At 48.9% G+C, this 12,503-nt stretch overlaps 1 protein-coding gene and 1 long non-coding RNA gene across 3 annotated transcripts in view; one reads left to right on the top strand and one right to left on the bottom strand.

Moving 5' to 3' along the window:
• The window catches only part of LOC310660977 (uncharacterized protein), a 776,342-nt gene that overhangs the window by 576,830 nt on the left and 187,009 nt on the right, over positions 1–12,503 (top strand). The gene's annotated exons all lie outside the window — the stretch shown is intronic.
• The window catches only part of LOC310661158, a 142,919-nt gene that overhangs the window by 67,208 nt on the left and 63,208 nt on the right, over positions 1–12,503 (bottom strand). The gene's annotated exons all lie outside the window — the stretch shown is intronic.

Consider the following 12,503-nt stretch of genomic DNA (forward strand, 5'->3'; position numbering starts at 1 on the left):
TCCAGCCGGACTCCTGCGTCCCCAAGAGGCGGCTTAGTCCAGATCTGGCCTGGTCAGCCTGTGGCCAGACTCTTCCGATGCTCTTAAGGGCTTCACTAAGGACCCTCCACTTCCGCCAGTTGGGCTGGACAGACCGCCTGCCACACACACACACACCATCCTGCAGCAGCCCAGCAGCCTGCGAGAAACCAGCGGGCTTTTACTTCACAGAATTGTAGAATTGGGAGGGGTCCGAGGGTCATCTAGTCCAACCCACTTCAGTGAAGAAATCTTTTGCTCCTAGGAGCCAACTCCTCAGGGCTGAGCTCCTTTCGGCCACCCCAATAAAATATTTGAGAGGGCTGCCCCCCCAAAAAAAAGATTGTTGGGCATTGCCATGGTGTGGTAACAACACACACACACACACACACTGTAACAGGCTGTTTTTGACTATGTGACTATGTGGCTGCATCAATAGGAGTATAGCATCTAGATCAAGGGAAGTTATAGTGCCACTGTATTCTGCTCTGGTCAGACCTCACCTGGAGTACTGTGTCCAGTTCTGGGCACCACAGTTCAAGAAGGACACTGACAAACTGGAACGTGTCCAGAGGAGGGCAACCAAAATGGTCAAAGGCCTGGAAACGATGCCTTATGAGGAACGGCTAAGGGAGCTGGGCATGTTTAGCCTGGAGAAGGGGAGGTTAAGGGGTGATATGATAGCCATGTTCAAATATATAAAAGGATGTCACATAGAGGAGGGAGAAAGGTTGTTTTCTGCTGCTCCAGAGAAGCGGACACGGAGCAATGGATCCAAACTACAAGAAAGAAGATTCCACCTAAACATTAGGAAGAACTTCCTGACAGTAAGAGCTGTTTGACAGTGGAATTTGCTGCCAAGGAGTGTGGTGGAGTCTCCTTCTTTGGAGGTCTTTAAGCAGAGGCTTGACAACCATATGTCAGGAGTGCTCTGATGGTGTTTCCTGCTTGGCAGGGGGTTGGACTCGATGGCCCTTGTGGTCTCTTCCAACTCTATGATTCTATGATTCTAAGTTCAGCCGTGTTTTGTTGCGTTTGTTGACTGAACTAAAAAGTTTCAATATGACCCTTGTGGTCTCTTCCAACTCTATGATTCTATGATTCTATTTCAAACACAATTCAGCATATAATATCTCACAAAGTGTAATTCCATAGACCATAGCTCATGCAAACGAAACGTATCCTGAGAAATTAAAGTCCAATGGATGGTCAGGAGATAAAGTCCATTCAGTTACTAAATTGGCTATCCATTGGACCTTAATTTCTCAGGATATGTTTCGTTTGCATGGTGTGCATGGTGAAATAGAAGTTACATAGTCAAAAACAGCCTGTTACGTTGTGTGTGTTGTTACCAAGATTGTATTTACGTAACCTAAGGTTTAGTAGTGTTTTGCATTCAAATGGTGTGTGCATGCCATGCTATGTGATCGATTCTGCATTTTACCACTGAATTGGAGCAAATCGGGTTTTCTGTGGGTTGCTGTTTGCTTTGATTAAATCATAGGAAGGGACCGCAAGGGTCATCTTGTCCAACCCGCTGCAATTTAGGAATCTTTTGCCCGAGGAGGGGCTTGAACCCATGACCTTCAGAATCTCATAAATCACAGGTTTTCCTGGGGAAAGTGCCGGGTCAATAAAACAACCACCGCCACCCTTTGGACAGACCTGGAAAGCCTGATAGTGAGTCTAGAAAGCATCGAGCAAAGAAGTGCAGGTGAGCCCTCAGACTTGTTCGCCAAAGATTAGCTCTGATGGAATCTGAACACTTCCGTGTTACACCCGACTCTTCATCAGGAAAGCTGGAATGACACAGAATTCTCAGCTACAGAGAAAAGACGAACTCTCCCAAATTCCAGGTTGGCACTAAGAATGTAAGAAGAGTCCTGTGGCTGGATGAGGCCAATGGCTCACCCAGTGCCGCACTCTGATCTCACAGTGGCCAACCAGGTGCCCCCAGGGTTGCATCTAGGCTGGTTCAGGCTGTTTCCCTGCACTGAGAACCAAGCCAAGGAGGTGCAAAATTGAGAAGATCCATTTGCCAATTTTTTAGAGCAGGGTGTGAGAACGGGATGCTGGACTCGAAGGCCCACTGGCCTGATTCAGCAAGCTCTTCTATGATCTTACCACACACACGCATTATTAAGAGGAAATGAAGAGAGTGGAGGGAGGAGGTTGGGAAAAGAGAGGTTGGGGGCTCCAATGAGCACACGCGCACGGGGAGAGAGAGAGAGAGAGAGAGAGAGAGAGAGAGAGAGAGAGAGAGAGCTGATGTCACAGGAGACTGCTGGTCAGTAATCACACAGTTCAAAATTGGTGTTAACACTTTATTAGCAAAACCACAATCTCCATGGACTTGGTTGAGTGTCAGGCCTAATGAGCAGAGCAGTTGTTGTTGTTGTTGTTTATTGAATTTATATACCGCCCATACCCAGAGGTCTCAGGGCAGTTCACAGAAAAGTTCATTCCTGGTGGTCTTACTCTATGAAGATCAGTTGCTGAGACTGAAAGTCCCCCATGGCTGTCTAAGTCCCCTCCTCTCCAGGGCTTTCCCCAAGCAGTCAGAGACTACATCTGTGTGCAGCAAACCTCCCCTCCACCCTTTTCACGCCTCATCTGGTTCTGGGAGACAGGGGGGAAGGGAAGTTTGTTGCAGCAGGAGGAGGAGACAGCCGTGACTCTACACCAGCCTGACTCATCTCTGCCTCTTGGCCTCTCTCTTCCCACCCTCCTGCTTCAGCTTCTGCTTCTAATTCTGGACTGCTCTCTGACACGGACTCTCCCCGCTCACTATGGCCTGTTGCCTCATCAGCTTCTGACACCTCCTCCTCCCGGTCTACTCTCTCAGACCACTCATCGTCATCCCACCACCAATCCCCAGGCTCTGAGCCTTCTTCCCTTGAGGGTTCCCCAGCCAGTTCCTCCCACCATTCCTCTGCATCCAACCAGCCCATAACATGATGGGTGGGAAGAAATGGCCCTCAGCCCGTCCTGAGCATGACTGGTTGAGCAAACTTGGGAAATTGCTGTGAAGAGTTGGGAGGGTGAAAAATTGTTGAGGAAGGCTGGCAGTTTCTTAAAGTGATATTGTCAGGGGCCCAGTTACATGTGGCTGTGGTGCAGAGGAAAGATTAGAAGAGGAGGAGTCTAGGCTAAACAGCAGAAGACACATCCAAGGGAAAGGGAAGGAGGGAGGGAGGTCTCAAGGACAGAGCAGAAGCACAGCAGGAAGAGATGTCCACCATTGGCCCTGGCAGCTGTTTGGCTGCTGGAGGAGTCCTTCCAGTTCTGACCCACAAATGTTTAGGGGAACTCTCGCACCCTGAGATCCCAGCAACCTCGTGCTGATGGGCCTCAGCAGGACTTGTTCAGAAAAGGACCAGTTGCCAAAAACCACAGGAAAAGAGAGGACACTTGCATTCCTGTCCTGCACTGCACAGTGTTGAGACGACCCTCAAGATCGCTTCCAACTCTGCTATCCCAGACGAACATATGGCAGCCCCTTCACCTTAACTCCCAAAAAAGATTGCAAGAGCTGTTTGTTCCCAGCGCAAGGCTAAAATTAGCCGATGGCAGCAGAAAAGTCATCTGTCACCTGGGCCGTGGACACGGAAGAGGCTTCTCCGTTTGGCAACTCCTGCTCAAGGTGAGGGTGCCAATGAGCAAGACCCAGCGCTCTGTGCCAGTTTTACCTTTAAGGTCCTTGCCTCAGCTGCAGCTTGGCCCTGGGAGTGGGGGAGAAGAAGGTTAGGCCAAAAAGCATTTCCCAGCATGCGCAGGCTCTCTTGTGTGAGGTCAGCACAAAGCCAGGCTTGTCCATTGCGGGCCACCTCTTACATGTTCACCTGCCTCTTTCTGGGTGCAGCTGTTGAACCCTGCCTGCAAGTTTGGCAGCTGTTTCAGGAGAGACACTTTGAATAAAAAGCTCTGTACTGGAGGGAATTATTTTTGTTTGTTATTATGCTGTGCTCATAGACATCCATCTCTCTCAGGAATCAATGGAGGAGTGTGCCTTTGGGGGTGAATTCAAACTGTTGGAAGGTCCCAGCACCTTCTGTGGCTGCAGAGACCAATGTGGGAGGGAGAGACATGTTTTGTTGCAGCCGAGGCAGATGAAGGCATCCTGTTGTGCTGCTGCAGATGCACCAAGGCATTCTTCTCTCAGCGGTCATTCCTCCTCTGGTCACTGCTGTGGGTAGACGACTTGGCTGTTTCGTGTTTTTATATTGTAAACTGCCCTGTGATCTTTGGATGAAGGGCAGTCTAGAAATGTAATGAATGAGTAGAATAAAATGAAGAAATCCCTCTTACTAGCTCTGCGCTGTCTAAGTGCTGAAAAGAAGCCACAGCAGCTAAGCTCCACACTCAATGTGCTCCGCAACCCCACAATATGCCAGCGGCCTGAGAGTCTGTTCACAAGGGAGGCGGACTTGAACTGCAACCAAATCCTGCTGCAGCCATTGTTGGTTTCCAGCTGTGGTGAAGATGTGCTCATGCACCCCACACCAACAAGGCCAGGCTCCAGCACAGACCCCATTCCTTGAGCCCTGGCTATGGAGGCACCTGATGCTCACAGCCCAGTGGGGCTCATGATCTCTGCCCTCCGTCGTGTTGTGAATGACTTAAGTTAAAAAGGGGTGGTACTTCTTGGCGAGAGGTGCAGAAATATGAGCTTCTTGTTTTAGAGATATGGCAGGGAAAGATCTAGAGGACTCCAGGCAGAAGGTGTCTTGTTTCCTTCACACCAGCCTTCCTCAAACTAGGGCCCTCCAGATGTTTTGAGACTACAGTTCCCATCATCCCTGACCACTGGTCCTGCTAACTAGGGATCATGGGAGTTGTAGGCCAAAACATCTGGAGGGCTGAGTTTGAGGAAGCCTGGGCCAACCTCTTGCCCTCCAGATGTTTTGAACTACAACACTCTTCAGCCACACTCAATAGCCATGCTAGCGGGGGCTGATAAGAGTTATAGCCTAAAACAGGCGTAAGCAAACTCAGCCCTCCAGATGTTTTGAGACTACAATTCCCATCATCCCTGACCACTGGTCCTGCTAGCTAGGGATCATGGGAGTTGTAGGCCAAAACATCTGGAGGGCCGAGTTTGAGGGAGCCTGCTCCAGACCAAAATTATGGCTTTGGAAGGGACCCCAGGGATGCCGGAATCTCAGCTAAAGCCCCCCAGACCATTGGCCACCCAACCTCTGCTTTAAAATCTCCTAGGAAGGAGAGTCCACCTCAGGTCATAGATGCTGCAGATTTAGAGACCTCCTCAGCAGCAACAGCTGTGCAAATGGCCTGTCATAGGAAGCAGATGTTCTTTTTGACCCATGGAATGGGCGCTCCTTTAGCCTCTCTCTCTTTGTGGGACAAAGAAATGCACCCCCTCAATTAAGAAAGGCAAACACATTTGTTAACAGGTCCAAATGCATTGCAGCTGCCGCCCGCTTTTAGGCACCTTTCAGAAAGCCCATCTTTTTGGGGACTTTAATTGTTCATTGCCTTTAAACTGTGTCTGATGCAAAATTTATCAGCCTGGTTTAAATATAGACACATGGCACATCCGCTGCGAAAGCTCGTAGCGATTCAAAATCACTGCATGTTTCCACGTCACTTCAAGCAGCTGAGGGGAGAAGGGCTTCTGAAAGCCTTGTTGACACAAGGAGTTATTCAGGAACACACACACACACACACACACCCCAGATCTGACACACACACACACAGCAGGCGGCCTTGGATTTATCAAGAGGTAGATCAAAGGCAAAACAAAAGCAGACCAAGGGTTTGAGTCTCCCTCCCTCCCCACACCACCATTGGGATTTAAACATTTTTATCCCAGCAGGAAAAAAAGTGGCTAATAAAAAACCATAAAATGGGGGGGAAAGATGTTTAAACATCCATTTTCTTGAAGGCGGCTCCTGAACTACAAGAACTTTACGGACCAAATAGTTATCTAAGCTGCTTATTTGGGAGCTCTGTGTGTGTGTGTGTGTGTTTATTTACACATTCACACGCAATAAGATAAAAGAAACTAATCTAGACAAAAGTAAAAACAGAGAAAGAGAAAGGAAGAAGAATGCAAAGGCCTCTCTCGCAGGTCGATCTTAACTCTTGCCTCACACGGAAAGGAGCGGACCCTCCCAGCTTTCGCCTCTGCGTTCTCCTCCCCGTCTCCCACCCTGGGAGATTTTCCTTTCCCTGCCTCTCACTCAGGGTCCTTCCACCCACCACCCACCATCTTAATCCAAATAAAGACCCAGAGCAGAGGACACCAAGGGAAACCAAAGAGAAAGAACAGGAATAGAGGAGAGAACAGGAATAGAGGAGAGAACAAGAGATCAAAAGCACTTCTGAGTTTCCATCTGTCAGTTACATACAATTTCCCCCCAAAAAATATTCACTCTCGGATGACATCCAGCTGTTCTGCCTTCTGCTAAGCAATACTTTCAGGCCCAAATACCTCAAATTCACTCGTTTCCTTTCTTCTCCTAGTCTCTCACCCTGGGAGATCTTCCCAGCCTCTCACTCAGGGTCCACCCATCAACCATCTCCCACCTTCTATATATTTTTTTACAAACATTTTTGGTGAATCTTTCCCATCCTACTGCCCCAACCCCTGGGTAACCGATGGCTTCCTGGAAAACTTTAAGAGCCTAAGACAAGACAAGCTGCTGGATCAGGCCCAAGGGGACCCAATCCAGTCCAGGATCCTGCTTTCACAGGGGCTAACCAGATGCCCATTAGAGGAAGCCCACAGGCAGCAGCTGAGTGGAAGAGCAGCAACTCTCCACAGAGCGATGTCCAGCAGTGTCCCTCCTCTCCCGTTGTTGTCTGGGGGGGAGGGGCATCCTGACTCTGCCCTCAACTTTACATTGCATCTGGATTGGACAGAGTTTTGGGGGGACAGGAGGCGGCAGATGTAGAGGACTCCCTGGTCCTGAATCCCCAGATGCGCAGCCTGGGAGTCATTCTGGACTCACAGCTGTCCATGGAGGCACAGGTCAATTCTGTGTCCAGGGCAGATGTCTACCAGCTCCATCTGGTACGCAGGATGAGACCCTACCTGCCCGCAGACTGTCTTGCCAGAGTGGGGCGTGCTCTGGTTATCTCCCGCTTGGATTACTGCTATGCGCTCTAAGTGGGGCTACCTTTGAAGGTGACCCGGAAACTACAACTAAACCAGAATGTGGCAGCTAGACTGGTGACTGGGAGTGGCTGCCAAGACCACATAACACCGGTCCCGAAAGACCTTCATTGGCTCCCAGTACGTTTCCGAGCACAATTCAAAGTGTTGGTGCTGACCTTGAAAGCCCTAAACGGCCTCAGCCCAGTAGACCTGAAGGAGCGTCTCCACCCCCATCCTTCAGCCCCCCAGACACTGAGGTCCAGCTCCGAGGGCCTTCTGGCGGTTCCCTCACTGCGAGAAGTGAGGTTACAGGGAACCAGGCAGAAGGCCTTCTCAGTGGTGGCACCCGCCCTGTGGAACACCCTCCCTTCAGATGTGAAGGAAATAAGCAGCTATCCTATCTTTAAAAGACATCTGAAGGCAGCCCTGTTTAGGGAAGTTTTTAATGTTTGATCTTTTATCATGTTTTTAATTTTCTGTTTGGAGCTGCCCAGAGTGGCTGGGGAAACCCAGCCAGATGGGCGGGGTACAAATAATAAATAAATAAATTAGTAGTAGTAGCAGTAGTATTTTACAGTGCTTTGCCTGGCTAGGATCTGCTGCTGACACCTTAATCCTTGCAGCCATGACTGCTGAGAAAGGACTCTGAATGTGGTGTTGTTGTTGTTGTTGTTGTTGTTGTTTATACCCTGCCTTTTTCCCTGACAGGGGCTAAAGGCTGCTTACATTAAATATTTTATTTTTCCATTTTACAGCATTCAACAATGAATAAAAATCTACACAAATCAAATAATGTTTTCTGTGACTTCCCTTCCCTTCTGCGGTTTCTTATTTTTCTATTATTTTATCACTGCATATCCAAAATTTATCCTTCTTACAAATTTATAATTCCTTTAAATTTCTTACTGCTCATGTTTATATCAATCCTGCTAACGTATTTTTACAATTTCTTTTTCATGTATTCAATAAATTTCCCCCATTCTGTTACAAAACGTTCATCATCTTGATCTCTTAATCTCCCAATAAGTTTTGCCGTCTCTGTGTATTCCATCAGTTTTAATTGCCAATTGCCTTTTAATTGCCAGTTGTCTCTTTCTGGAGCCAATTCCTCTTTCCAGTTTTGGGCAGTTATCATTTGGGCAGCCGTGGTAGCATACATCAATAATCCCCCCTCTCTCGCCCCAGAAAGACCAAAGATCAAGGCAGCTTACAGGTAAAAATAAGAACAGCAAAAACCCAGGAAGAAAAAAGTCATAGTAGCATCACAGAATGATAGAACTGTGGAGTTGAAAGGAGACCCCAGGTGTCATCTCTGCTAAAGCATCCATGGCAGATGACCATCCAACCGCTGCTTTAAAACCTCCAAGGAAGGAGAGTCCACCACCTCTCATGAGAGTCCCTTCCACTGCTGAACAGCTCTCACTGTCAGAAAGTTCTTCCTGATGTTTACTCAGAATCTCCTCTCTTGTAACTTGAAGAGTTGGTTCGCCTCCTACCCTGCAGAGCTGGAGATAACAAGCTTGCTCCCTCTTCCATGTGACAGCCCTTGAGGTACTTGAAGATGGCTCTCCTATCTCAGTCTCCTCTTTTCCAGGCTAAACATACCCAGCTCCTTCGACCGTTCCTCATCAGGCATTGTAGCACCTGGCACATTTATTGCGGCAGGGGGAAAAGCATGTGTGGGCTACAGCCCAATTCCATCAGGTGCATGGAAGTTTGATAATATTGTACAGTTTCCTTTCCACCTCTGCCCATGGATATATTTCTAGGAAACATCCCAAATTACATCCCATATCTGAGCAAAGCGAGCTCCAGTTTCCAAAAGCTGTGCAATTTCAGCCACTGGCTGCTTGACAACGCAAGACAGACAATTCTTTGCTCCTCCAGATGTGGAGGGACTGCAATTCCCATCATCCCTGGACATCAGGCAGTGGAGGTGGAAGTCTAATGAGACTTGGAGGGCTTGCAGAATAGCCATTTAATACAGAGGAAAGAAAGAAGGAAAAAGTGAAGAGTGTCAAGAATCTTTCAGCTAAGGATCCCGCTGCCATGGATACGGTGATCTGCTTATAGCTCCAGGGCAGGATTCTGCTCAGCCCCCAGGCTGGAGGAAGGCCGGTTTACACCAGAGGAAAGAGGAGCTATTTCTTCAGCGTCAGCCTACAAGTGCAGCAGTCTGGTGTTTAAAAACCACTTATAAATTTATTAAACGGTTTGCAAATCCTTGTCTGGGCCAAGCGGGGTCTGTTGCTCCAAGTTAATTAACCTGGATTAAATGCCACTCACTGGGACAGAGGCGGTGTTATTAGCTGGTGGGATTTGTGATTGTTATTGTCATTGAGTCATTAGTCACTTTCCATACAATTCTCTCAAGGCAATATACAATAGGAACAAAAAAACCACACACCACAGTTAAACAGCAACAGCTTGCAGAAACATTGAAAACTGAAGCCACACAAAATAAACCTTTTCATCATCAAGCCAGAAATGTGAGAACATCTACTAAATCTGAGCTCCAAAGCTCAGACTCCCTCTTAAACTAGACTTAAGCATGTCTTTGTAACTGAATTACCTAAGCCTGCCTGAAGAAAGTTGCTGTATCAGTTACTCTTCAACAAGTATTCTGAGTGAGGAAATGTTATTTTCACCTTTTACAAGACTATACTGTATTGTGTGTGATTGTTGTTTTAAGGGGGAAATACCAGGAGAATCCGGTCCGCCTTAAAGCATCCTGGGTTAGTTAAACTAAAAGGCTCTGTTTAGTTGTTTAGTCGTGTCTGACTCTTCGTGACCCCCTGGACCAGAGCACGCCAGGCCCTCCTGTCCTCCACTGCCTCCCGCAGTTTGGTGAAACTCATGCTGGTAGCTTCGAGAACACTGTCCCACCATCTCGTCCTCCGTCGTCCCCTTCTCCTTGTGCCCTCCATCTTTCCCAACATCAGGGTCTTTTCCAGGGAGTCGAGTCTTCTCATGAGGTGGCCAAAGTCTTGGAGCCTCAGCTTCAGGATCTGTCCTTCCAGTGAGCACTCAGGGCTGATTTCCTTAAAAGGCTAGAACCAGCCTTCTCTAAAGTAGGGATGACACTCTGCTGAACTCACAAATATGAGGAAAGAAGAAGAATATCTGTTAAATATAGCCTCTCCTAGCATCTATTCACATCCCAACAGGATTTGGCAGCTGTTTTACCAACACAGCAGCAGTCTGACACACACACACACACACACACACACACACACACACACACACACATATAACCATCAGGAAGAAAACACTACAAAAATAAAAGTGAAAGTGAAAGAGACCCTTGGCTAATGTTTTGAGAGGACCTTTGACACCCCTCAGGGTTTTCTCTGGAACATGAAAATGTAGCTGTGGGGCTGGGGGCGGGAGCAGGCCAGGTGTGGGAGGGCCCCAATCCCTAATCACAGCTCCTGAGTCCTGACATCCCTTTTCCCACCTCTTGCAAGGGAATCCCTAGGCAGCCGGGGAGAGAGGCTTCCTAGTACACAGAGATATTTTCAGAAAGTCTGTTGGGTGTGAAATTAATGTTGTAGAAAAAGCAGCACTTGAAGCAGTTTTGCTCTCCGCTCCCTCCCCTTTCGCACCAGGACGCTGGGCTCCTCCAGCCGCTCACGCATCTCTCCAGCTTTCGGGGACCGAGCCGGTCTCTGACTCCTCTGGTGCGCAGCTCTGTGCTGAGGATAATGTGTGACGAGCATAAATAATCCACGTCTACAGCACTAATAAATAAGTCAGCGCCCGGAGGAATCATAATACCTGCCTGGCGTCTCTCGAACACCTGGCAGCACCTGGGGGGGGGAGAAGGTGGCAAAGCCGGTGGCACTGCCCAACGCACCAGCCTCTCGGCCATGCAGCCACCAGCCACAAACTCCTCTTGTCATGGGACCCCTGCTCCATCTGCATGGACAAGAGGAGTTAAATCCACGCGCTTCTTCCCTCTTCCTCCTGGGCCTGGGATGCCCCCATCCCCACATGGCTTCACGGCTCCTGAGCAACGTGATGACACCAGGGTCCCCGGAGAGGAGAGGAGAAGGTGAGAGCAGGCAGTAATCCCTCGCCTCCCCCATCCACTGGCTATTCTCCAAGGCTAAAAATACTCAGGCTCAGACTGCTTAGGTGGGTGCTGGCTTGCAGGCTCCAGTGAGCCAGAGGCAAAGAAGGCTGGGCTGGAGAATCACGGAACTGTAAAGCTGGAAGGGACCCTGAGGGTCATCTAGCCCAACCCCACGCAATGCAGGAATCTCAATAAAGAGGCCATGGCAGGTCCATGGCAACCAAGTGAGGGTGGGTGTGTCCCTCTTAGAATTCCTGCTCCATGATTGCAGTCATGGGATTGTTGTCTCTCACATGGCGATATATGTTTTGACTCCACAGAGTGGGAAGTGACGGAGACAGGATGTTTGTGTTCCTGTGTTCCGTGAAGTGGGACTATTGTCTTTTGTTTTGTTTGTTCTCTTTGCTGTCTGATGCTAGAAAGAGAGGGAGCCATGTTGCAGTGCTCCGTGTGTGTGTTTATATGTAAATAAAGTAGATTAGCCAAAATGCTGAGTTGCTGAGGTCTGACAAGCGAACTGCACAAACTCTGCGGATCCCTAAATGTGCCGGTGTCTGTTGGCATTGGTCGCTGTGATGTTTGGGCTGAAGAAAGCTTATGAAGCTCCCGAATGATTGACCAGGAGGGAGAGAACATGCCAGTCGGGCATGTGTCTCTGCCAGAGTCCTACTCGAGTGTAGGCTGAACTCCTGACAGTCCCTGCACTTTCAAGACTTGGACAGCACCCCAGGCTGATTTTTCAGCTCTGCCCTTCAGTCTCCACAGCCTCCCCTGTGGCTCCATTTGGGCTGGGCAGCCCCATGCCCAAGAGGGCGTCTAGTGAACGGAGGGACTTGCTCCTCCAAGCAAGGCAGCTGAGCTGGAAGAATCACCCGGGGGGGGGGGTTCAGGGGGACCTCTCCCTCGACTGGGAGTGGCATTTCATGGAGTCATAGAATTGCAGAGTTGGAAAAGACACCCCAAAGGTCATCTAGCCCAACCCCCTGAAATGCTGGGATCTCACCCCAAGCATCCCTGACCTATGACTATCCATCCCCGGCTTAAAAACCTCCAAGGAAGGAGAGTCCACAACCTCCCAAGGGAGACTGTTCCACTGTCGAACAGCTCTTACTCTCAGAAAGCTCTTCCCCATGTTTAGTTGGAGTCTCCTTTCTCATAACTTGAAGCCACTGGTTTGAGTCCTACCATCCAGAGTAGGAGAAAGCAAGCTTGCTCCTTCTTCCATATGAAAGCCCTTCAAATATTTGAAGGCAGCTCTCATATTTCCTCTCAGTCTCCTCTTTTCCAGTC

The sequence above is a fragment of the Podarcis tiliguerta genome, assembly GCF_965153285.1.
Source record: "Podarcis tiliguerta genome assembly, chromosome: 12".
Classification (NCBI taxonomy): Eukaryota; Metazoa; Chordata; class Lepidosauria; order Squamata; family Lacertidae; genus Podarcis; species Podarcis tiliguerta.